This window comes from Pseudophryne corroboree, chromosome 2, assembly GCF_028390025.1.
Source record: "Pseudophryne corroboree isolate aPseCor3 chromosome 2, aPseCor3.hap2, whole genome shotgun sequence".
Taxonomy (NCBI): domain Eukaryota; kingdom Metazoa; phylum Chordata; class Amphibia; order Anura; family Myobatrachidae; genus Pseudophryne; species Pseudophryne corroboree.
Genome location: NC_086445.1, coordinates 597994664 through 598016295, shown reverse-complemented (window position 1 = coordinate 598016295; position 21632 = coordinate 597994664). Strand labels below are relative to the sequence as shown.

The 21632-nt window shown below is 48.7% G+C and overlaps 1 protein-coding gene across 1 annotated transcript in view; it reads left to right on the top strand.

Annotated features, from left to right (window-relative positions):
- The window catches only part of YTHDF2 (YTH N6-methyladenosine RNA binding protein F2), a 47898-nt gene extending 44200 nt beyond the window's left edge, over window positions 1-3698 (top strand). Inside the window, exon 6 of the mRNA XM_063954661.1 lies at window positions 1339-3698. The gene's annotated coding sequence lies outside the window, so the exon portion shown is untranslated. The remainder of the gene's footprint in view (window positions 1-1338) is intronic.
- The last annotated feature ends 17934 nt before the right edge of the window (window positions 3699-21632 follow it).

Here is a 21632-nt window from a genome sequence, read left to right as displayed (position 1 = left end):
TCTGCCCCTGGCAGTGGTCACATGACAGGGGAGCAGCCATGTGACCGTAGGAGCAGTGCTGCACCGGGTGCTGTCAGGAGCCGGCACATGGTGCAGCTTCAGGTAACCCCCGATAAGCCACCGCTCGTGCTGGCTTATCGGGAGTAATAGGATAGCCCCCAGCGGGACAATTAACCCCGGTAAATTACAGGGGCTAATTGGGTATCCCCCTAAAACTGTTTAATCTAAAAATATTATGGGAAATGTGTAACCATTAAAGACTGGTCTTACTAGCAGCTAAGAGTAAATAATTTCAGATCCTCCTGAATTGTGAAATTTTAAATAGTATTCACTCTAGGTGCAGGGTGCTGATCAGTGAGGGGAGCATATTTACATTTTGGAGGACAGTTTAAGAGATAATGGGCTGTATTCAACTGTTAAGAAAAAACAGACACCCAACCAACTTTTCAAACAATTGAATCTCTCCCATTGTATCGTTACAGCTGTAGTAATACATCATGTCTAAAATTTTGTCCTCAAATGTAAATATGCCCCCCTCCCTAACACCCTCCACCTAGAGTAAACGCTAAACTAAATGAGTATCAGGAAAATAACAAGCAGTATATATTGTTTACCAGTATCTATAAAAAATAAGTACAGAGACAAACGTCATATTTAGCGGCCCATGTATAGTGGCACTGCCGCAATTAACATTTTCATATCGTGACCCAGATATTCATTTTGAAAGAACATATCCCTGCTATGTACTAAAGTTAACTTGTAGGGACCACAGTAGCGATAACTGCTGTCCCTGGGAGTTACATCTCCAGCAAGTGGGAGCTGGCCAGAGGCTGTGGAAAGGGATCATGATTGCGAATCAAAAATGTATAGGTCCGCAACTTTTGGCATGTCGGCTAATTGGATAGCTTGTAGAAGAAAAATCTGTATAATTAAAAAAAAAAAAAAAAAAAAAGAAAATTGGTGGAAAAACTCCTGTTTCTTGCAACTTGGTGGATATCCCCCATAGGAAAAGATAGGCATTACATTAGAATAATATGGTCCTTGTCGGTAGAAAATAAATATTGTTTTAGGACTTCTTTATGTCCTAATACTTATTTCAAAGTTTATCAAGTACCCCTGATAGGTTGTGTTTTTAAGGATTTATTTCAATTTATGGATTGAGCTACTTGGCTGGGTCATTAATAGTCCTGCCTGTCTCAGACTGAGATCTTCAAAACATGGCTTGTTGATGTGCTAGAGCACTGGAGTGGAGAACCAGTGGTGTTTTGTTTTTTGGGAGGGGGTTGTTTCTTGCATTTTTGATCAATAATGTATGTCATTTGGAATCTCCCCTTTCAGGAACAACACACAGGCTTTCACCTCCACTCCTATGTTGGTGTGGAACAGAAAGGACTTCAAGCAAATATATAATTGCCACATTACCGGACAAACTGAAAAACCAGGGGCCAAAGCCTCCAAATTTGTACCCCCCTTCTCTTCTCCATTTTCAGGGATTAAGAATCTTGGATTTAATGCTGGGATGCAAATAAACTGGTTTATACCATAGGATCAAAGATCAGGATTGGATTTTTTTCCCCTCCACGGAGTCTGGAGACTTATTTTGTGAAATCTTGTTTTTTTTTTTTTTTTTTTTTTTAAATTGTTTTTATTTACATATTTTGTGGCAGATGCCTTATTTTTGTTTTTCACAGCTCCCAGTCACATGCATGTGAGCATACCTTTGTGTCTTTATTTTATTAATATTTAGAGTACATACATAATACAGTTAGGCATGGGTCTATTGTGCATTTTATTTAATTTTGTTTGTCTTTATCACTACTTCAAAGCATAGGGCCATACCATTAGCAAAAACTTCTGTACGCTTTGACACTTCTGCAGTTGCTAAATTCTACTACCCGTGTTCAGGATGTGTGCAGCACTTGGAAAAGTTGGATGTGAATTTAGCTTAAAAAAAAAAAATGGCATAAAATGAGAGGGGAAAAAAAACAACAAACATGGTTGGTTCTTGTCTAACCATGTTCTTTATGTACCTTTTACACAGAGTATGGCTAGGCAGAATTAACTGGAAACTGTTCAGATCAGTGTGATCTAGTGTTTGGAATTCCAGAGATAAACCAGAGATGCACAATTGCAGGTCTAATAAGTGAAAGAGGCTTTAATTTAATGAACCGCTATTGTATTCCCCTCTACTACTTCATAGCAGCCCTTGACATAGGTTAGCACTCTTATGTAGGTAGAGCAAGGTATATGAAAAGCCAGTGCACCTGGGCTTATACTCCTCGCATGACCTCTGTTGTTCGTTCTGGACTATATAGTTTCTGATTTGTACCTCTTAAGTCCAGGCTAACAGCTTTCTCCCCAGTTTCTATATGAATATTACATGTATTTGTTTTTTTTTTTATGGGTTTAATAATGTTTTAGTTAAGATCCTATTTTCTATTAACTGGAAATGTAAAGGAAAGTAACACAACTCATAGCATACTTGCATGGGGTGATAAGTGTTTCAGCAATAGGAGTTAGAATACAGGGCCAGGATGGAGCAATTATGGTTTGGAGAAATTCTGTGTTCTATGTCATACATGGGTAAACAATCTGTGTTTAATTCATTGGATAACTGGTTGCTTATAATTTAAACAGTTTACAAAACACTGATCCTTTTTTTTTTTTTTTTTTCTAACTGAATAAAAGAAGGCCTTAATTACATCAAGCGGGGTGGTCTGAGCTACGCTGCAGGATTGTAGATGCGGAATAATGTTCAGTGAGTGCAGTGTCATTTATTATGTGCAGTCCCAGAGTTCTAATATAAAGTTAGTTTGTTTTAGGTTAAATAAGAGATGGAAAATCGCAGTTCAGTGGCTGCAGGAAGCGTGAAGTGTTTTCTTATTGTGAATATATAGCTACAACAGGATTGTTCATTTTATTATCTGTTATTGCTGCTTTCATCACAGGGCCATAATTGTTCTCATTTAGGCCATGTTGTCAAAATACATACATTGTACTAGTATTTTAACCCATGTAAATGGGGGTTACCTCGGACCCCATTGTATCCCATGTCACTATTCCCACTGGCATTTGTACCTGCATTTAAGAGTGTTGTCGTGCAGTTGCTTGCTCCACTTATTTTATTTCTTTTTTGTATTGTAAGCATGAAAGTCAGTGGAATGTTCTTCATTGACCATCAAGTATAATCGCTATTAGCCACCGCATGTCGCACTTTCAGGTATCTCTTCTGTTGTTTAGATGCCAGCTGGGTACTTGACCTTAACAAGGCTAATAGCCTTCTCACCATTTTGAATTTGGAAAATAAATTAATCTGCCCTGCCTTTGTATAATTAGTACAATTATCCGTCATTTTAAATGACCATATATATATATATATATTATTTTTTTTTATTTTTTTTTAATTGGTGGAATAAATTTCATGTGCAAAGCAGTTTTCCATTTGAATGTTATGCATATATGTTTTTTGATGGGTTCAGCAAAATTAGGATTAATATGTTTTGTTTTGAGAGAAATGGAAATGTAAACAAGAGTAACCTAATTCATAGCATACTTGCATGGAATGCTAAGGTGTTTCAGCCATAGCCATTGGCCTTTGAAAGCTAGGGTGGAACAAATATGGTTTAGATGTTCTTTGTCATGGTTAAGCAATGTGTAAACAGAATCTTTGTTTAAATAAACCCTTGTTTAACTGGTTACTTCTATTTAGTAAATGGCTTACTGAAAAGCTTTATTCTGACTTTGTAAACTAAAGGTGCATACACACAAGGCGATTTATAGTAAACAACGTCTCATTTTGCCCTTCCTGAGTGACGTTGTTTACTATATTGGCCAGTGTGTATGCCACCAAGCGATGCGTTGCCTGACCCTCGCTGTCGGCTGTGCAGGACGCTCAGTTTGGACTTGTCCAAAAACTTTATGCCTGGCCGCGGCGTGACGTCACGGAGCAATATTTTTGTCATATCGCTCAGTGTTTACGCACTGCCGCTGACCGGCAGGGAAGGGAACACACTAGGCGACGTCGCTTATAGAGCACATTGCCTAGTGTGTACCCACCTTAAGGCCTTAATACTTTATATCTTGTTTGGTGGTAAAATTATATAGCTTTTGTCACATCTTTAGCAACCTGCTTGCACAGAGCAATGTATTCATTCAAACTTTTACAGGATGTCAGCCCTGGAGAAGTAACCTTTGACTGCAGTAGTGAGCTCATTAAGGAACTATGGGACCCCCCAAACATTGGAGTGGTGATTTGCTAGTTGGGCAGATTACAATGTCCCTTTGTAACACTATAATTTCTCTAACGTCCTAGTGGATGCTGGGGACTCCGTAAGGACCATGGGGAATAGCGGGCTCCGTAGGAGACTGGGCACTCTAAAGAAAGATTTAGTACTATCTGGTGTGCACTGGCTCCTCCCTCTATGCCCCTCCTCCAGACCTCAGTTAGAATCTGTGCCCGGCCGAGCTGGGTGCTCCTAGTGGGCTCTCCTGAGCTTGCTAGAAAAGAAAGTATTTTGTTAGGTTTTTTATTTTCAGAGAGCTTCTGCTGGCAACAGACTCTCTGCTACGAGGGACTGAGGGGAGAGAAGCAAACCTACTCACGGCAGCTAGGTAGCGCTTCTTAGGCTACTGGACACCATTAGCTCCAGAGGGATCGAACACAGGTACCTAACCTTGATCGTCCGTTCCCGGAGCCGCGCCACCGTCCCCCTCGCAGAGCCAGAAGAACAGAAGCAAGAAGACATCGAAATCGGTGGCTGAAGACTCCTGTCTTCACTTAAGGTAGCGAACAGCACTGCAGCTGTGCGCCATTGCTCCCACAGCACACCGCACACTCCGGTCACTGCAGTGCGCAGGGGGGGGGGCAGCAATTAAGTACCTTTTGGGCAAAAAGGCATATATACAGTTGGGACTGTATATATGCCCGAGCCCCAGTCATTTTTTACACATTAAAGCGGGACAGAAGCCCGCCGCTCAGGGGGCGGGGCCTTCTTCCTCAGCACACCAGCGCCATTTTCTCTTCACAGCTCCGCTGGAAGGACGCTCCCCAGGCTCTCCTCTGCAGTATACAGGTGCATTAAAGGGTAAAAAAGAGAGGGGGGGCAAATAAATTTAGGCGCAGTATATATATATATTAACAGCAGCTACAGGGTAAACACTAAGGTACAGTGTAATCCCTGGGTTATATAGCGCTGGGGTGTGTGCTGGCATACTCTCTCTCTCTGTCTCCCCAAAAGCCTTTGTGGGGTCCTGTCCTCAGTCAGAGCATTCCCTGTGTGTGTGCGGTGTGTCGGTACTAAACCTGTGTTGACATGTTTGATGAGGAAGGATACGTGGAGGCAGAACAAGTGCAGCTGAGTGTGGTGTCGCTGCCGACTGTGCCGACACCTGATTGGATGGATATGTGGAAGGTGTTAAATGATAATGTAAACTCCTTGCATAACAGAGTGGATAAAACTGTAACCGGGGGACAGTCAGGGTCTCAACCCATGCCTGATCCTACAGCGCAGAGGCCGTCAGGGTCTCAAAAGCGCACACTATCCCAGATAGTTGACACAGATGTCGACACGGAATCTGACTCCAGTGTCTATGACGATGAGGCAAAGTTGCAGCCTAAAATAACTAAAGCCATCCGCTACATGATTGTAGCAATGAAGGATGTACAGTATTACACATTTCTGAGGAAAATCCTGTCCCTGACGAGGATTTATATGTATGGGGAGAAAAAGCATGAAGTGACTTTTCCCCCTTCACATGAATTAAATGAATTATGTGAAAAAGCGTGGGATTCCCCTGACAGGAAGGTGATAGATTCCAAGAGATTACTTATGGCGTATCCTTTCCCGCCAATGGACAGGTTACGCTGGGAATCCTCCCCTAGGGTAGACAAGGCGTTGACACGCTTGTCCAAGAAGGTGGCCCTGCCGTCTCCGGATACGGCCGCCCTAAAGGATCCTGCGGATAGAAAGCAGGAAGCTATCCTGAAGTCGGTTTATACACATTCTGGCACACTGCTGAGGCCAGCAATTGCTTCGGCCTGGATGTGTAGTGCGGTAGCTGCATGGACGGATACTCTGTCTGAGGAGATAGATACCCTGGACAGGGACACTGTTCTACTGACCCTGGCACATATCAAGGACGCGGTCCTATATATGCGGGATGCCCAGAGCGACATTTGCCTGCTGGGCTCTAGAGTTAACGCAATGTCCATTTCTCTGACGTCCTAAGTGGATGCTGGGACTCCGTAAGGACCATGGGGAATAGCGGCTCCGCAGGAGACTGGGCACAACTAAAAGAAAGCTTTAGACTACTGGTGTGCACTGGCTCCTCCCACTATGACCCTCCTCCAGACTTCAGTTAGAATCTTGTGCCCGGCTGAGCTGGATGCACACTAGGGGCTCTCCTGAGCTCCTAGAAAGAAAGTATATTTTAGGTTTTTTATTTTACAGTGAGATCTGCTGGCAACAGACTCACTGCAACGAGGGACTAAGGGGAGAAGAAGCGAACCTACCTAACTGGTGGTAGCTTGGGCTTCTTAGGCTACTGGACACCATTAGCTCCAGAGGGATCGACCACAGGACCCGACCTCGCTGTTCGGTCCCGGAGCCGCGCCGCCGGCCCCCTTACAGAGCCAGAAGCAAGAAGTGTTCCTGAAAATCGGCGGCAGAAGACTTCTGTCTTCAACAAGGTAGCGCACAGCACTGCAGCTGTGCGCCATTGCTCCTCATGCACACCTCACACTCCGGTCACTGATGGGTGCGGGGCGCTGGGGGGGGGGCGCCCTGAGGGCAATATATGACACCTTGGCTGGCAAATCTACACCATATATAGTCAGGAAGGCTATATAGGTGTAAAAATACCCCTGCCAGAATTCCAGAAAAAGCGGGAGAAGTCCGCCGGAAAAGGGGCGGGGCCATCTCCCTCAGCACACTGGCGCCATTTTTCCCTCACAGCTCCGCTGGAAGGACGCTCCCTGGCTCTCCCCTGCAGTTGTCAAGCTACATAAGGGTAAAAAAGAGAGGGGGGGGGCACTAAATTTAGGCGCAGTATATATATAAAATAAGCAGCTATAAGGGAAAACACTCATTTATAGTGGGATTCCTGTGTTATATAGCGCTCTGGTGTGTGCTGGCATACTCTCTCTCTGTCTCCCCAAAGGGCTTTGTGGGGTCGTGTCCTCTGTCAGAGCATTCCCTGTGTGTATGCGGTGTGTCGGTACGGCTGTGTCGACATGTTTGATGAGGAGGCTTATGTGGAGGCGGAGCAGATGCCGATAAATGTGATGTCACACCCTGCGGGGTCGACACCTGAGTGGATGGTGCTGTGGAAGGAATTACGCGACAGTGTCGACTCCTTGCATAAAATGTTTGACGACATACCAAATGTGGGACAGCCGGCTTCTCAGCCTGTGCCTGTCGAGGCGTCTCAAAAGCCATCAGGGGCTCTAAAACGCCCGCTACCTCAGATGGCAGACACAGATGTCGACACGGATACTGACTCCAGTGTCGACGACGATGAGACTAATGTAACTTCCAGTAGGGCCACACGTTACATGATTGAGGCAATGAAAAATGTGTTGCACATTTCTGATGTTACCCCCGGTACCACAAAAAAGGGTATTATGTTTGGAGAGAAAAAACTACCAGTAGCTTTTCCTCCATCTGAGGAGTTAAATGAAGTGTGTGAAGAAGCGTGGGCTTCCCCTGATAAGAAACTGGTAATTTCTAAGAGGTTACTAATGGCGTATCCTTTCCCGCCAGAGGATAGGGCACGTTGGGAAACATCCCCTAGGGTGGATAAAGCGCTCACACGCTTGTCAAAGAAGGTGGCACTACCGTCTCCGGATACGGCCGCCCTGAAGGAATCTGCTGATGGAAAGCAGGAGGCTATCCTGAAGTCTATATATACACACACAGGTGTTATACTGAGACCAGCTATTGCTTCAGCATGGATGTGCAGTGCTGCAGCTGCGTGGTCAGATTCCCTGTCGGAAAATATTGATACCCTAGACAGGGACACTATATTGCTAACCGTAGAGCATATTAAAGACGCACTTTTATACATGAGGGATGCACAGAGGGATATTTGCCAGCTGGCATCTAAAATTAGTGCAATGTCCATTTCTGCCAGGAGAGGGTTATGGACTCGGCAGTGGACAGGAGATGCAGATACTAAAAGGCACATGGAAGTTCTGCCTTACAAGGGTGAGGAGTTGTTCGGGGATGGTCTCTCGGACCTCGTTTCCACAGCAACAGCTGGGAAGTCTACATTTTTACCCCATGTTCCCTCACAGCCAAAGAAAGCACCGTATTATCAGGTACAGTCCTTTCGACCCAATAAGGGCAAGCGGGTTAAGGGCGCGTCCTTTCTGCCCAGAGGCAGAGGTAGAGGGAAAAAGCTGCAGCAAACAGCCAGTTCCCAGGAGCAAAAGTCCTCCCCCGCTTCCTCTAAGTCCACAGCATGACGCTGGGGCTCCACAGGCGGAGCCAGGTACGGTGGGGGCCCGTCTCAAATATTTCAGCAATCAGTTGGCTCGCTCACGGGTGGATCCCTGGATCTTTCAAGTAGTATCTCAGGGGTACAAGCTGGAATTCGAGACGTCTTCCCCCCCCCCCCCCCCCCCCCCCCGCCGTTTCCTCAAATCTGCCTTACCAACCACACCCTCGGGCAGGGAGGCAGTGTTACAGGCAATTCACAAGCTGTATTCACAACAGGTGATAGTAAAGGTGCCCCTTCTTCAACAAGGAAGGGGTTACTATTCTACAATGTTTGTGGTACCGAAACCGGATGGTTCGGTGAGACCCATTTTAAATTTGAAATCCTTGAACGCATACATAAAAAAATTCAAGTTCAAGATGGAATCGCTCAGGGCGGTTATTGCAAGCCTGGACGAGGGGGATTACATGGTTTCACTGGACATCAAGGATGCTTACCTGCATGTCCCCATTTACCATCCTCACCAGAAGTACCTCAGATTTGTGGTACAGGATTGTCATTACCAATTCCAGACGTTGCCGTTCGGTCTATCCACGGCTCCGAGGGTCTTTACCAAGGTAATGACCGAAATGATGATACTCCTTCGAAAGAAGGGAGTTTTAATTATCCCGTACTTGGACGATCTCCTGATAAAGGCGAGGTCCAGAGAGCAGTTGTTGGTCGGGGTAGCACTATCTCGGGAGGTGCTACAACAGCACGGCTGGATTCTAAATATTCCAAAGTCACAGCTGGTCCCTACGACACGTCTACTGTTCCTGGGAATGGTTCTGGACACAGAACAGAAAAAAGTGTTTCTCCCGGAGGAGAAGGCCAAGGAGCTGTCATCTCTAGTCAGAGGCCTCCTAAAACCAAAACAGGTGTCTGTGCATCACTGCACGCGGATCCTGGGAAAGATGGTAGCTTCCTACGAAGCAATTCCATTCGGCAGGTTCTATGCAAGAACCTTTCAGTGGGACCTGTTGGACAAGTGGTCCGGATAGCATCTTCAGATGCATCGGCTGATAACCCTGTCTCCAAGGACAAGGGTGTCTCTGCTGTGGTGGCTGCAGAGTGCTCATCTTCAAGAGGGCCGCAGATTCGGCATACAGGACTGGGTCCTGGTGACCACGGATGCCAGCCTTCGAGGCTGGGGGGCAGTCACACAGGGAAGAAACTTCCAAGGACTATGGTCAAGTCAGGAGACTTCCCTACACATAAATATTCTGGAACTAAGGGCCATTTACAATGCCCTAAGTCAAGCAAAACCCCTGCTTCTACACCAGCCGGTACTGATCCAGTCAGACAACATCACGGCGGTCGCCCATGTAAACCGACAGGCACGAGAAGCAGGACGGCGATGGCAGAAGCCACAAGGATTCTCCGATGGGCGGAAAATCACGTGTTAGCACGGTCAGCAGTGTTCATTCCGGGAGTGGACAACTGGGAAGCAGACTTCCTCAGCAGGCACGACCTCCACCCGGGAGAGTGGGGACTTCATCCAGAAGTCTTCCAAACGATTGTAAACTGTTGGGAAAGGCCACAGGTGGACATGATGGCGTCCCGCCTCAACAAAAAGCTAGAAAAGTATTGCGCCAGGTCAAGAGACCCGCAGGCGATAGCTGTGGACGCTCTAGTGACACCGTGGGTGTACCGGTCGGTTTGTGTTCCCTCCTCTTCCTCTCATACCAAAGGTACTGAGGATAATAAGGAGAAGAGGAGTAAGAACTATACTCATTGTTCCGGATTGGCCAAGAAGAGCTTGGTACCCGGAACTTCAAGAAATGATCTCAGAGGACCCATGGCTTCTACCGCTCAGACAGGACCTGCTGCAGCAGGGGCCCTGTCTGTTCCAAGACTTACCGCGGCTGCGTTTGACGGCATGGCGGTTGAACACCGGATCCTGAAGGAAAAGGGCATTCCGGAGGAAGTCATTCCTACGCTGATTAAAGCTAGGAAAGAAGTAACGGCAAACCATTATCACTGCATATGGCGTAAATATGTTGCGTGGTGTGAGGCCAGGAAGGCCCCAACGGAAGAATTTCAGCTGGGCCGTTTCCTGCACTTTCTACAGTCAGGGGTGACTATGGGCCTAAAATTGGGTTCCATTAAGGTCCAGATTTCGGCTCTATCGATTTTCTTCCAGAGAGAACTGGCTTCACTACCTGAAGTTCAGACTTTTGTTAAGGGAGTGCTGCATATTCAGCCCCCTTTTGTGCCCCCAGTGGCACCTTGGGATCTCAACGTGGTGTTGGATTTCCTAAAGTCACATTGGTTTGAGCCACTTAAGACCGTGGAATTGAAATATCTCACTTGGAAAGTGGTCATGTTGTTGGCCTTGGCTTCGGCCAGGCGTGTATCAGAATTGGCAGCTTTGTCGTGTAAAAGCCCTTATCTGATTTTCCATATGGATAGGGCAGAATTGAGGACTCGTCCCCAATTTCTCCCTAAGGTGGTATCAGCCTTTCATCTGAACCAACCTATCGTGGTGCCTGCGGCTACTGAGGCTTCCAAGTTGTTGGACGTAGTCAGGGCCCTGAAAATGTATGTTTCCAGGACAGCTGGAGTCAGAAAGACTGACTCGCTATTTATCCTGTATGCGCCCAACAAGTTGGGTGCACCTGCTTCAAAGCAGACTATTGCTCGCTGGATCTGTAGTACGATTCAGCTTGCACATTCTGCGGCTGGACTGCCGCATCCTAAATCCGTAAAAGCCCATTCCACGAGGAAGGTGGGCTCTTCTTGGGCGGCTGCCCGAGGGGTCTCTGCTCTACAACTTTGCCGAGCAGCTACTTGGTCGGGGTCCAACACATTTGCTAAATTCTACAAGTTTGACACCCTGGCTGAGGAGGGCCTAGAGTTTGCCCATTCGGTGCTGCAGAGTCATCCGCACTCTCCCGCCCGTTTGGGAGCTTTGGTATAATCCCCATGGTCCTTACGGAGTCCCAGCATCCACTTAAGACGTCAGAGAAAATAAGAATTTACTCACCGGTAATTCTATTTCTCGTAGTCCGTAGTGGATGCTGGGCGCCCATCCCAAGTGCGGATTGTCTGCAATACTTGTATATAGTTATTGTTAACTAAAGGGTTTTTGTTGAGCCATCTGTTGAGAGGCTCAGTTGTTATCATACTGTTAACTGGGTATTGTATCACGAGTTATACGGTGTGATTGGTGTGGCTGGTATGAGTCTTACCCGGGATTCAAAATCCTTCCTTATTGTGTCAGCTCTTCCGGGCACAGTATCCTAACTGAAGTCTGGAGGAGGGTCATAGTGGGAGGAGCCAGTGCACACCAGTAGTCTAAAGCTTTCTTTTAGTTGTGCCTAGTCTCTTGCGGAGCCGCTATTCCCCATGGTCCTTACGGAGTCCCAGCATCCACTACGGACTACGAGAAATAGAATTACCGGTGAGGTAATTCTTATTTTCTGCCAGAAGGGTCTTCTGGACTCGGCAATGGACAGGGGATACCGACTCTAAAAAACACATGGAGGTTTTACCTTATAAGGGTGAGGAATTGTTTGGGGACGGTCTCTCGGACCTAGTTTCCACAGCTACGGCTGGGAAGTCAAATTTCTTGCCTTATGTCCCTCCACAACCTAAGAAAGCACCGTATTACCAAATGCAGTCCTTTCGTTCTCAGAGGAGCAAGAAGGTCAGAGGTGCGTCCTTTCTTAAATGGAGAGAGATTGCGCTCACTGGGAAAGGTTGGGGATGAGTGCTGCTTGACCTGGAGGTGTCCTACCCCCTGTTTGCAGAAATTGTTGGAAGGATTAGGTCAGCGCGCTCTGGGGATGTGTGTTGAGGAGGGGGGGGGGGGGGGGGGAAACGGGAAGGGGGGGATTGTTTTTGTGTTTGTATAGGGATGTCTATAATGTATGTCTCATTCGGGTGCAATGGTGTCTCGTGAGACAAAATTGGGTTATTAATATTTATAGGGTGTATAACGTGGGTGGGTCCCCTCTTCAGATATGTCTTGCAGACTACCCTTTCTGGGTGTACCTTCCTAGACTGTACACCTATGGTGGGGCCCTTATAGTCAGTATGTCCAATTACCACTATCAGGTGTGTCTTGCAGACCACCCTTTTATGTGTATACCCTCCTGATGGTATACATTCTCAGAAGGACCCCAGCTGGGGTTAATGTCGGGTGTCCCTGTTTATGGGTCACCTTTACCATAGGTGTGGTGAGCCTATGTGCTTCTGGTGGGTATGATTATTTGTGTGGTGTTATTGTTCTGACAGTTTGCGGCGTCCCGCCTGTCAGACTCTGGGTTTTCGGCTTTGGGTAGCGGGTATGGGGCTGTGAGATCTCACCTTCCGCCGGGGACGAATCTGGAGCGTCTGTTGCCGGTGTCTGTAGTCCCGTGCCCGCTTCCTTCGTTGCCTCCGTGTGTCTTTTCTGTGGCGCTGGTTCCCGTCCCTGCAGCAGGCACCGCGTCTATCTCCTGCTTCCGGGGTCCCGTCTGCTCGTTCCTGATGGCCGCGTCACGTGCAGTGTCACGTGAGTGGGCGATGCAGGTCCAGAGCCGTGTGTAACTCCTTCTCCGGCCGGAGAAGGGTATGCTCGAAGTATGGGGAAAAGTCTGTGTGTATGTCAGGTCTCAGGTATCCAACGCGTTTCAGCTTACAAGCCTTTTTCTAGCCAGAGGCAGGGGTAGAGGAAAAAAGCTGCACCATGCAGTTAGTTCCCAGGAACAAAAGTCTTCCCCGGCTTCCACTAAATCCACCGCATGACGCTGGGGCTCCACAGGCGGAGCCGTGGGGGCGCGTCTCCGACTTTTCAGCCACCAGTGGGTTCGCTCACAGGTGGGTCCTTGGGCTATACAAATTGTGTCTCAGGGATACAGGCTGGAATTCGAGGTGATGCCCCCTCACCGTTACCTAAAATCGACCTTACCAACTTCCTCCATGGAAAGGGAGATAGTGTTGGAGGCAATTCACAAACTTTTTCTCCAGCAGGTGGTGGTAGAGGTCCCCCCCCTTCAAAGGGGAAGGGGCTACTATTCCACTATGTTTGTGGTACCGAAACCGGACGGTTCGGTCAGACCCATTTTAAATTTAAAATCCTTGAACATTTATCTGAAGAAATTCAAGTTCAAAATGGAATCGCACAGAGCGGTCATTGCAAGCCTGGAGGAAGGGGATTTTATGGTGTCTCTGGACATCAAGGATGCTTACTTGCACGTCCCCATTTATCCGCCTCATCAGGAGTACCTCAGGTTTGTGGTACGGGACTGTCATTACCAATTCCAGACGTTGCCGTTTGGCCTGTCCACGGCACCGAGTTTTTACCAAAGTGATGGCGGAAATGATGGTGCTCCTTCGGAAGCAAGGGGTTACAATTATCCCATACTTGGACGATCTCCTCATAAAGGCGAGGTCCAGGGAGCAGTTGCTGATAAGCGTAGCACACTCTCAGGAAGTGTTGCGTCAGCACGGCTGGATTCTGAACATTCCAAAGTCGCAGCTGATTCCTGCGACGCGTCTGCCCTTCCTGGGCATGATTCTGGACACAGACCAGAAGTAGGTGTTTCTCCCGGAGGAGAAGGCTCAGGAGCTCGTGACTCTGGTCAGAGACCTCCTAAAGCCAAAACAGGTGTCTGTGCATCGCTGCACGCGAGTCCTGGGAAAGACGGTGGCGTCATACGAAGCCATTCCCTTCGGCAGGTTCCATGCGAGGATATTTCAGTGGGATCTGCTGGACAAGTGGTCCGGATCGCATCTTCAGATGCATCGGATGATCACCCTGTCCCCCAGGGCGTCTCTTCTGTGGTGGCTACAAGGTGCTCACCTCCTCGAGGGCCGCAGATTCGGCATACAGGACTGGGTCCTGGTGACCACAGATGCAAGCCTCCGAGGGTGGAGGGCAGTCACTCAAGGAAGAAACTTCCAAGGGTTGTGGTCAAGTCAGGAGACTTGTCTGCACATCAATATCCTGGAACTAAGGGCCATATACAACGCCCTGAGTCAAGCGGAGCCTCTGCTTCAAACCAACCAGTGCTGATGCAGTCAGACAACATCACGGCAGTGGCCCATGTAAACCGCCAGGGCGGCACAAGAAGCATGGTGGCAATGGCAGAAGCCACCAGGATTCTACGGTGGGCGGAGAATCACGTACTAGCACTGTCAGCAGTGTTCATTCCGGGAGTGGACAACTGGGAAGCAGACTTCCTCAGCAGACACGACCTCCACCCGGGAGAGTGGGGACTTCATCAAGAAGTCTTCACGCAGATTGCAAATCGATGGTTACTGCCACAGGTGGACATGATGGCGTCCCGTCTCAACAAAAAGCTAAAAAGATATTGCGCCAGGTCAAGGGACCCTCAGGCGATAGCTGTGGACGCACTAGTAACACCGTGGGTGTTCCAGTCGGTCTACGTGTTTCCTCCTCTTCCTCTCATACCAAAGGTGCTGAGAATTGTAAGAAAAAGAGGAGTGAGAACAATACTCATTGTTCCGGATTGGCCAAGAAGGACTTGGTACCCGGAATTGCAAGAAATGCTCACAGAGGACCCATGGCCTCTGCCTCTCAGACACGACCTGTTACAACAAGGGCCCTGTCTGTTCCAAGACTTACCGCGGCTGCGTTTGACGGCATGGCGGTTGAACACCGGATCCTAGCAGAAAAGGGCATTCCGGAAGCAGTTATTCCTACGCTGATAAAGGCTAGGAAGGACGTGACCGCAAAACATTATCACCGTATATGGCGAAAATATTTTGCTTGGTGTGAGGCCAAGAAGGCCCCTACAGAGGAATTCCAGCTGGGTCGATTCCTGCACTTCCTACAGTCAGGTGTGACTATGGGCCTAAAATTAGGGTCCATAAAGGTCCAGATTTCGGCCCTATCCATTTTCTTTCAAAAAGAACTGGCTTTACTGCCTGATGTTCAGACGTTTGTTAAGGGAGTGCTGCATATTCAGCCTCCTTTTGTGCCACCAGTGGCACCTTGGGATCTTAACGTGATCTTGGCTTTCCTGAAATCCCACTGGTTTGAGCCACTTAAGACGGTGGAGCTAAAGTATCGCACGTGGAAAGTGGTCATGCTGTTGGCCCTAGCCTCAGCTAGGCGTGTGTTAGAATTGGCGGCTTTGTCATGTAAAAGCCCCTATCTGGTTTTCCATATGGACAGGGCAGAATTGCGAACTCGTCCGCAGTTTCTGCCAAAGGTGGTGTCATCTTTTCATCTGAACCAACCCATTGTGGTGCTTGCGGCTACTCGTGACTTGGAGGATTCCAAGTTGCTTGATGTAGTCAGGGCTTTGAAGATCTATGTTGCCAGGACGGCTGGAGTCAGGAAGACTGACTCGCTGTTTATCCTGTATGCATCCAACAAGCTGGGTGCTCCTGCTTCAAAGCAAACCATTGCTCGCTGGATCTGTAACACGATTCAGCAGGCTCATTCTGCGGCTGGATTGCCGCATCCAAAATCAGTAAAAGCCCATTCCACAAGGAAGGTGGGCTCTTCTTGGGCGGCTGCCCGAGGGGTCTCGGCATTACAGCTTTGCCGAGCTGCTACTTGGTCGGGTTCAAACACATTTGCAAAGTTCTACAAGTTTGATACCCTGGCTGAGGAGGACTTGGTGTTTGCCCATTCGGTGCTGCAGAGTCATCCGCACTCTCCCGCCCGTTTGGGAGCTTTGGTATAATCCCCATGGTCCTTACGGAGTCCCTAGCATCCACTAGGACGTTAGAGAAAATAAGAATTTATTTACCGGTAATTCTATTTCTCGTAGTCTGTAGTGGATGCTGGGCGCCTGTCCCAAGTGCGGACTTTCTGCAATACGTGTATATAGTTATTGCTTAATAAAGGGTTATGTTATGTTGGCATCCGTTGGTTGATGCTCTGTTGGTTATTCATACTGTTAACTGGGTAAGTTTATCACAAGTTATACGGTGTGATTGGTGTGGCTGGTATGAGTCTTACCCGGGATTCCAAAATCCTTTCCTTGTAATGTCAGCTCTTCCGGGCACAGTTTCCTTAACTGAGGTCTGGAGGAGGGGCATAGAGGGAGGAGCCAGTGCATACCAGATAGTACCTAATCTTTCTTTTAGAGTACCCAGTCTCCTGCGGAGCCCGCTATTCCCCATGGTCCTTACGGAGTCCCCAGCATCCACTACGGACTACGAGAAATAGAATTACCAGTAAGTAAATTCTTATTTCTGACGTCCTAGTGGATGCTGGGGACTCCGTAAGGACCATGGGGAATAGACGGGCTCCGCAGGAGACTGGGTACTCTAAAAGAAAGATAAGGTACTATCTGGTGTGCACTGGCTCCTCCCTCTATGCCCCTCCTCCAGACCTCAGTTAAGGAAACTGTGCCCGGCCAGAGCTGGATGCACCTAGTGGGCTCTCCTGAGCCTGCTAGTAAAGAAAGTAATGTTAGGTTTTTTATTTTCAGTGAGATCTGCTGGCAACAGACTCACTGCGACGTGGGACTGAGGGGAGAGAAGCAAACGTACCTGTTCACAGCTAGGTTGCGCTTCTTAGGCTACTGGACACCATTAGCTCCAGAGGGTTCGAACACAGGCAAAGGTCCTCAGTCGTCCGTTCCCGGAGCCGCGCCGCCGTCCCCCTCGCAGAGCCAGAAGATCAGAAGTTGGTGATGAAATCGGTGGCTGAAGACTCCTGTCTTCATTAAGGTAGCGCACAGCACCGCAGCTGTGCGCCATTGCTCCCACTGCACACCACACACTCCGGTCACTGTAGGGTGCTGGGGGGGGGGGGGGGGGGGGTGCCCTGGGCAGCAATAAGAATACCTTTGGCATAAAAAAGACACACAATACAGTCTGTGACTGTATATGTGTAAAACCCCCGCCATTTTTTAGTCAGAAACAGCGGGACAGAAGCCCGCCGCTGAGGGGGCGGGGCCTTCTTCCTCAGCACACCAGCGCCATTTCTCTTCACAGCTCTGCTGGAAGGACGCTCCCCAGGCTCTCCCCTGCAGTCTCCTGGCACTAAGAGGGTAAAAAGAGAGGGGACGGCACATAAATTTAGGCAAAAGGTGTATTGATACAGCAGCTTTTGGGAAAAATTAACTTCGGGTAGTGTGTATCCCTGTGTATATAGCGCTGTGGTGTGTGCTGGCATACTCTTTCTCTGTCTCCCCATAGACCTTGTGGGGTCCTGTCCTCAGTCAGAGCATTCCCTGTGTGTGTGTGTGCTCTGTGTGTCGGTACGGCTGTGTCGACATGTTTGATGAGGGTTACGTGGAGGCGGAGCAAGTGCAGATAAATGTGGTGTCGCTCCCGTCGGTGCCGACACCTGATTGGATGGTTATGTGGAATGTCTTAAATGACAATGTAAACTCATTACATAAGAGATTTGATTATGTTGCTGCTGGGGGACAGCCGGGCTCTCAACTCGGGCCTGCCCAGGCGCCTCAGAGGCCGTCACCGTCTCAAAAACGCCCACTATCTCAGTTGGTTGACACAGATGTCGACACGGAGTCCGACTCCAGCGTCGACGAGGATGAGGCACTATTACAGTCCAAAATGACTAAGGCCATCCGATACATGATTATTGCAATGAAACATGTATTACACATTTCAGAGGCTGACCCTGTCCCTGACAAGAGGGTAAATATGTTTGGGGAGAAAAAGCAACCAGTGACTTTTTTCCCCCGTCACATGAATTAAATGAGTTATGTGAAGAGGCGTGGTCTTCCCCTGATAAGAAAGTGGTGATTCCCAAGAGAATTCTAATGGCGTACCCTTTCCCGCCAACGGATAGGTTATGCTGGGAATCCTCCCCTAGGGTTGACAAGGCCCTGACACGCTTATCTAAAAGAGTGGCCCTGCCGTCTCAGGATACGGCCGCCCTAAAGGAACCTGCGGATAGAAAGCAGGAAGGTATCTTGAAGTCTGTGTATACACACTCTGGTACTCTACTGAGATCGGCTATTGCTTCAGCTTGGATGTGCAGGGCTGTTGCAGCATGGACAGATACTCTGTCAGAGGGGTTGGATACCCTGGACAGGGATACCGTATTGCTAACACTTAGCCATATTAAATACGTCGTCTTATATATGCGGGATGCCCAGAGGGACATTTGCCTGCTGGGCTCTCGAATAAATGCAATGTCCATTTCTGCCAGGAGGGTCTTATGGACTCGGCAATGGACAGGGGATGCCGACTCTAAAAAAACACATGGAGGTTTTGCCTTATAAGGGTGAGGAATTGTTTGGGGACGGTCTCTCGGACCTTGTATCCACAGCGACAGCTGGAAAGTCGACTTTCTTGCCACAGGTTTCCTCACAGCCTAAGAAAGCACCGTATTACCAAATGCAGTCCTTTCGTTCTCAAAAAAGCAAGAGAGTCAGAGGTGCATCCTTTCTTGCCAGAGGCAGGGGTAGAGGAAAGAAGCTGCACCATGCAGCCAGTTCTCAGGAACAAAAGTCCTCCCCTGCTTCCACTAAGTCCACCGCATGACGCTGGGGCTACACAGGCGGAGCCAGGAGCGGTGGGGGCGCGTCTCCGAAATTTCTGCAACCAGTGGGTTCGCTCACAAGTGGATCCTTGGGCTATACAATTTGTATCTCAGGGATACAAGCTGGAATTCGAAGTGACGCCCCCTCACCGTTACCTAAAATCTGCCTTGCCAGCTTCTCCCACGGGGAGGGAGATAGTCCTGACGGCTATTCACAAGTTGTACCTCTAGCAAGTGATAATAATGGTACCCCCCCCCCCTTCAGCAGGGAAGGGGTTACTATTCCACACTGTTTGTGGTACCGAAACCGGACGGTTCGGTAAGACCCATTCTAAATTTAAAATCCTTGAACATTTACATGAAAAAGTTCAGGTTCAAAATGGAATCGCTCAGAGCGGTCATTGCCAGCCTGGAAGAGGGGGATTTTATGGTATCTCTGGACATCAAGGATGCGTACTTGCATGTCCCCATTTATCCGCCTCACCAGGAGTACCTCAGGTTTGTGGTACAGGACTGTCATTACCAATTCCAGACGTTGCCGTTTGGTCTATCCATGGCTCCGAGAGTCTTTACCAAGGTAATGGCGGAGATGATGGTACTTCTCCGGAAGCAAGGAGTTAGTTATCCCGTACTTGGACGATCTCCTCATAAAGGCGAGGTCCAGAGAGCAGCAGTTGGTCAGCGTAGCGCACTCTCAGGAAGTGTTGCTACGGCACGGCTGGATTCTGAATATTCCAAAGTCGCAGCTGATTCCTACGACGCGTCTGCCCTTCCTGGGCATGATTCTGGACACAGAACAGAAGAAGGTATTTCTCCTGGAGGAGAAGGCTCAGGAGTTAGTGACCATGGTCAGGGATCTCCTGAAACCAAAGCAGGTGTCGGTGCATCACTGCACGCGAGTCCTGGGAAAGATGGTAGCGTCATACGAAGCCATTCCTTTCGGCAGGTTCCATGCCAGGATCTTTCAGTGGGATCTGTTGGACAAGTGGTCCGGATCGCATCTTCAGATGCATCGGCTGATCGCCCTGTCCCCGAGGGCCAGGGTGTCTCTTCTGTGGTGGCTGCAGAGTGCTCATCTTCTCGAGGGCCGCAGGTTCGGCATACAGGACTGGGTGCTGGTGACCACGGACGCAAGCCTCCGCGGATGGGGGGCAGTCACTCAGGGAAGAAACTTCCAGGGGTGTGGTCAAGTCAGGAGACTCGTCTGCACATAAACCTACTGGAATTAAGGGCCATATACAACGCCCTGAGTCAAGCGGAGCCCCTGCTTCGAGACCAACCAGTGCTGATTCAGTCAGACAACATCACGGCAGTCGTCCATGTAAACCGACAGGGCGGCACAAGAAGCAGGGTGGCGATGGCGGAAGCCACAAGGATTCTTCGTTGGGCGGAGAATCACGTACAAGCACGGTCAGCAGTGTTCATTCCGGGAGTGGACAACTGGGAAGCAGACTTCCTCAGCAGGCACGACCTCCACCCAGGAGAGTGGGGACTTCATCAAGAAGTCTTCGAGCAGATTGCAAATCGGTGGGAACGGCCAAAGGTGGACATGATGGCGTCCCGCCTAAACAAAAAGCTAAAAAAATATTGCGCCAGGTCAGGGGACCCTCAGGCGATAGCTGTGGACGCACTGGTAACTCCGTGGGTGTTCCAGTCGGTATATGTGTTTCCTCCTCTTCCTCTCATACACAAGGTACTGAGAATAGTAAGAAAAAGAGGAGTGAGAACGATACTCATTGTTCCGGATTGGCCAAGAAGGACTTGGTACCCAGAACTTCAAGAGATAGTCACAGAGGACCCATGGCCTCTGCCTCTCAGACAGGACCTGTTGCAGCAGGGGCCCTGTCTGTTCCAAGACTTACCGCGGCTGCGTTTGACGGCATGGCGGTTGAACGCCGGATCCTAGCGGAAAAGGGTATACCGGATGAAGTAATTCCTACGCTGATAAGAGCTAGGAAGGATGTGACAGCAAAGCATTATCACCGCATATGGCGGAAATATGTTGCTTGGTGTGAGGCCAGGAAGGCCCCTACAGAGGACTTCCAGTTGGGTCGTTTTCTGCATTTCCTACAGTCAGGTGTGACTATGGGCCTCAAATTAGGGTCCATAAAGGTTCAGATCTCGGCCCTATCCATTTTCTTTCAAAAAGAACTGGCTTCACTGTCTGAGGTTCAGACGTTTGTAAAGTGAGTGCTGCATATTCAGCCTCTTTTTGTGCCACCAGTGGCACCTTGGGATCTTAACGTTGTGTTGGAATTCCTGAAATCCCACTGGTTTGAGCCACTTAAGACCGTGGAGCTAAAATATCTCACGTGGAAAGTGGTCATGCTATTGGCCTTAGCTTCGGCTAGGTGTGTGTCAGAATTGGCGGCTTTGTCATGTAAAAGCCCCTATCTGATCTTCCATATGGACAGGGCAGAATTGAGGACTCGTCCCCAATTTCTCCCTAAGGTGTATCATCGTTTCATTTGAACCAACCTATTGTGGTGCCTGCGGGCGGCTACTAGGGACTTGGAGGATTCCAAGTTGCTGGACGTAGTCCGGGCTTTGAAAATTTATGTTTCCAGAACGGCGGGAGTCAGAAAGTCTGACTCGCTGTTTATTCTGTATGCAGCCAACAAGGTTGGCGCTCCTGCTTCGAAGCAGACTATTGCTCGCTGGATCTGTAGCACGATTCAGCTGGCTCACTCTGCGGCTGAATTGCCGCATCCAAAATCAGTAAAAGCTCATTCCA